The 5,000-nt window shown below is 52.2% G+C and overlaps 1 non-coding gene across 1 annotated transcript in view; it reads right to left on the bottom strand.

Annotated features, from left to right (window-relative positions):
• The window catches only part of LOC126432816 (small subunit ribosomal RNA), a 1,909-nt gene extending 601 nt beyond the window's left edge, over positions 1–1,308 (bottom strand). The window contains exon 1 of the ribosomal RNA XR_007578251.1: positions 1–1,308. This exon is cut by the window's left edge and continues 601 nt beyond it. This is a non-coding gene — a ribosomal RNA (small subunit ribosomal RNA).
• Positions 1,309–5,000: the final 3,692 nt, after the last annotated feature.

Genomic DNA, 5,000 nt, shown 5'->3' on the forward strand with positions numbered 1-5,000 from the left:
GGTGAGGTTTCCCGTGTTGAGTCAAATTAAGCCGCAGGCTCCACTCCTGGTGGTGCCCTTCCGTCAATTCCTTTAAGTTTCAGCTTTGCAACCATACTTCCCCCGGAACCCAAAAGCTTTGGTTTCCCGGAGGCTGCCCGCCGAGTCATCGGAGGAACTGCGGCGGATCGCTGGCTGGCATCGTTTATGGTTAGAACTAGGGCGGTATCTGATCGCCTTCGAACCTCTAACTTTCGTTCTTGATTAATGAAAACATACTTGGCAAATGCTTTCGCTTCTGTTCGTCTTGCGACGATCCAAGAATTTCACCTCTAACGTCGCAATACGAATGCCCCCGCCTGTCCCTATTAATCATTACCTCGGGTTCCGAAAACCAACAAAATAGAACCGAGGTCCTATTCCATTATTCCATGCACACAGTATTCAGGCGGGCTTGCCTGCTTTAAGCACTCTAATTTGTTCAAAGTAAACGTGCCGGCCCACCGAGACACTCAATAAAGAGCACCCTGGTAGGATTTCAACGGGGTCCGCCTCGGGACGCACGAGCACGCACGAGGCGGTCGCACGCCTTCGGCTCGCCCCACCGGCAGGACGTCCCACGATACATGCCAGTTAAACACCGACGGGCGGTGAACCAACAGCGTGGGACACAAATCCAACTACGAGCTTTTTAACCGCAACAACTTTAATATACGCTATTGGAGCTGGAATTACCGCGGCTGCTGGCACCAGACTTGCCCTCCAATAGATACTCGTTAAAGGATTTAAAGTGTACTCATTCCGATTACGGGGCCTCGGATGAGTCCCGTATCGTTATTTTTCGTCACTACCTCCCCGTGCCGGGAGTGGGTAATTTGCGCGCCTGCTGCCTTCCTTGGATGTGGTAGCCGTTTCTCAGGCTCCCTCTCCGGAATCGAACCCTGATTCCCCGTTACCCGTTACAACCATGGTAGGCGCAGAACCTACCATCGACAGTTGATAAGGCAGACATTTGAAAGATGCGTCGCCGGTACGAGGACCGTGCGATCAGCCCTAAGTTATTCAGAGTCACCAAGGCAAACGGACCGGACGAGCCGACCGATTGGTTTTGATCTAATAAAAGCGTCCCTTCCATCTCTGGTCGGGACTCTGTTTGCATGTATTAGCTCTAGAATTACCACAGTTATCCAAGTAACGTGGGTACGATCTAAGGAACCATAACTGATTTAATGAGCCATTCGCGGTTTCACCTTAATGCGGCTTGTACTGAGACATGCATGGCTTAATCTTTGAGACAAGCATATGACTACTGGCAGGATCAACCAGGGAGCTGCGTCAACTAGAGCTGAGCAGCCGGCCGCCCGGGAGTGTGTCCCGGGGGCCCGCGCGAACACGCAAGCGTCCGCTCAATTATTCTGCAAACAGGAGGAGGCTGAGCTCCCCTGCACAACACACCTCGAAACCCTCTCAGGTCCCGGCGGCGCGCAGCGCCGTCCTAAGTACTTGGTCGGGTTCGAGAGAGGCGCAATCGCCCGGAGTTAGGCGAGTAGACGCTTTAGGTGCGACCACCCGTGCTCCCAACTGAGCTTGCCGCTGCCGACAGAGGCCCGGGAGCGTGCTGTCGTGGCATTGCCGGCGGGAGACAACACGCGCCACCTACGGTGACCGGCAGCTCCAACGCCAGCGCCACAGAAGGACAAAAGCCCTACTTGGGTGCCGAAGCGAACTCTCCCAGCACAGCGCACGCGCCAACACGTCCGCACAGCTGCGATACAAACCACCTGCGAGAACCGCTGGGGCGACCGAGCAGCAGACGGCGTCGCGGCGCCGAGCGCCGGGCGGCGGCGCATCCTCAGCGCACAAAGTCCTCAATCGGACCAGCACACTGCAGATGGCCACCGCGCTTCGCACCGGGCCCGCGAGGACCTACTTTGGCCGCAAGGCGCCGCGAGCAGGGGGCGCCGGCGCGCAGCTGCGCCGCCTGCCGCGTCCGTCGGCCGGCGCGCCTGCCACCGGCCGCCCCCACCAGCCGGCTGTAGCGCGTGCGCCCACGCACCGCGCTGCCAGCACGCCGGGCGGCCCCCCCTCACCGGCCGGGGACGGTCCCACCCAGCCACCGCCGCGTATCGCCTCACACCCAGATCCCCTTTCACGTTCGTGGGCATGGTGGGTCCCCTTTCACGTTCGTGGGCATGGTGGGTATCCCTGAAACAACCGGTTAATAGCTCGACCGATCGTCGCCAACACTGATTCACCTCTAGCGAGAACAACCGCACCACAACGGGTTACCGGTTGTTCATTTGCGTAACGTCACCAGCAAACGTACACGTCCATCGCCATTTGCAACGAGTATTGCATGCCTGTGTCAGGTGTCACAACACACTACGTCTGCCCACATAGACGCAACAACATGTGCACGCCTAGAGAACACGTGGAAGGTAGACCCCGTACGTATGCGGTGTCCATTGCGCGAACGACTGTCAGCCCGCCTCTGCAGCATGTCGCAGATGTGGAACGCGGTGCAACATGCTATCACGGTGTGTGAGAAGAGACGACTACGTCCGAATACACGCTCCACTACATCAACAGACTGCTCATGCTGATCGCCATCCAGGGCGTCCGTTCCTCCCACACGTCTGTATGGCGTACCACACTGCAATCCAGCTCTTATAGGGAGACGACACGTAGCTGCGTGCACAATATTTGGACTGTATGGTCCGCCGTTGCTAGGCGCTGTCGTCATACGGTCACATGGGCCACGATGTATCATTCAGTACATACGGAGCAATGTGCAGTACAGTTTGTGGGTTTTGCGTACATCGGCGGACAGGTGACAGGCCGTACCACAACGTAGGCTGAGTACGTCGGCATGCGAAGGGCATTGAACATGCAAACTTCTCACCGACCAGCTTGCGAAGGCAGGGGGGAAGGGGGGGGGGCATGTACGTCCTGCTGCTATCCACACTACAGTGTATAGCAGGAGCATGTGGAAAGTCAGCAACACCTGCAAGGTGTTTAACATGACGCGATACACAGGGGACCGGGCAGTGCGAGTAGCGAACTATATTGCGAGGGTTGCGGTTAGGCAACACTACACTACTTTAACGGGTTGCATAACAATTACAGAGCAGGTTCAGCGACAACGTGCGTCAGGTTAAGGCGCAATATAGTTTAGGTTACGGCGCACTTTAGGTTAGGTTAAGGCACATTATAGGTTAGGTTAAGGCACAACATGGGTTACGTTAAGGCACAACATGGGTTACGTTAAGGCACAACATGGGTTAGGTTAAGGCACAACATGGGTTAGGTTAAGGCACAACATGGGTTAGGTTAAGGCACAACATGGGTTAGGTTAAGGCACAACATGGGTTAGGTTAAGGCACAACATGGGTTAGGTTAAGGCACAACATGGGTTAGGTTAAGGCACAACATGGGTTAGGTTAAGGCACAACATGGGTTAGGTTAAGGCACAACATGGGTTAGGTTAAGGCACAACATGGGTTAGGTTAAGGCACAACATGGGTTAGGTTAAGGCACAACATGGGTTAGGTTAAGGCACAACATGGGTTAGGTTAAGGCACAACATGGGTTAGGTTAAGGCACAACATGGGTTAGGTTAAGGCACAACATGGGTTAGGTTAAGGCACAACATGGGTTAGGTTAAGGCACAACATGGGTTAGGTTAAGGCACAACATGGGTTAGGTTAAGGCACAACATGGGTTAGGTTAAGGCACAACATGGGTTAGGTTAAGGCACAACATGGGTTAGGTTAAGGCACAACATGGGTTAGGTTAAGGCACAACATGGGTTAGGTTAAGGCACAACATGGGTTAGGTTAAGGCACAACATGGGTTAGGTTAAGGCACAACATGGGTTAGGTTAAGGCACAACATGGGTTAGGTTAAGGCACAACATGGGTTAGGTTAAGGCACAACATGGGTTAGGTTAAGGCACAACATGGGTTAGGTTAAGGCACAACATGGGTTAGGTTAAGGCACAACATGGGTTAGGTTAAGGCACAACATGGGTTAGGTTAAGGCACACCATGGGTTAGGTTAAGGCACACCATGGGTTAGGTTAAGGCACACCATGGGTTAGGTTAAGGCACAACGTGGGTTAGGTTAAGGCACAACATGGGTTAGGTTAAGGCACAACATGGGTTAGGTTAAGGCACAACATGGGTTAGGTTAAGGCACAACATGGGTTAGGTTAAGGCACAACATGGGTTACGTTACGGCACAACATGGGTTACGTTACGGCACAACATGGGTTACGTTACGGCACAACATGGGTTACGTTACGGCACAACATGGGTTACGTTACGGCACAACATGGGTTACGTTACGGCACAACATGGGTTACGTTACGGCACAAATTAGGTTAGGTTACGGCACAAATTAGGTTAGGTTAAGGCACAAATTAGGTTAGGTTAAGGCACAAATTAGGTTAGGTTAAGGCACAAATTAGGTTAGGTTAAGGCACAAATTAGGTTAGGTTAAGGCACAAATTAGGTTAGGTTAAGGCACAAATTAGGTTAGGTTAAGGCACAAATTAGGTTAGGTTAAGGCACGATATAGGTTAGGTTAAGGCACGATATAGGTTAGGTTAAGGCACGATATAGGTTAGGTTAAGGCACGATATAGGTTAGGTTAAGGCACGATATAGGTTAGGTTAAGGCACGATATAGGTTAGGTTAAGGCACGATATAGGTTAGGTTAAGGCACGATATAGGTTAGGTTAAGGTACGATATAGGTTAGGTTAAGGTACGATATAGGTTAGGTTAAGGTACGATATAGGTTAGGTTAAGGTACGATATAGGTTAGGTTAAGGTACGATATAGGTTAGGTTAAGGTACGATATAGGTTAGGTTAAGGTACGATATAGGTTAGGTTATGGTACGATATAGGTTAGGTTAAGGTACGATATAGGTTAGGTTAAGGTACGATATAGCGTAGGTTCAGATACACATTGTTGTAGGGAAAGGTGTATTGGGGGGGGGGGGCGGCAGGTTCGTTGATA

Source organism: Schistocerca serialis, unplaced genomic scaffold (genome assembly GCF_023864345.2).
Source record: "Schistocerca serialis cubense isolate TAMUIC-IGC-003099 unplaced genomic scaffold, iqSchSeri2.2 HiC_scaffold_1155, whole genome shotgun sequence".
In the NCBI taxonomy this organism is placed as follows: domain Eukaryota; kingdom Metazoa; phylum Arthropoda; class Insecta; order Orthoptera; family Acrididae; genus Schistocerca; species Schistocerca serialis.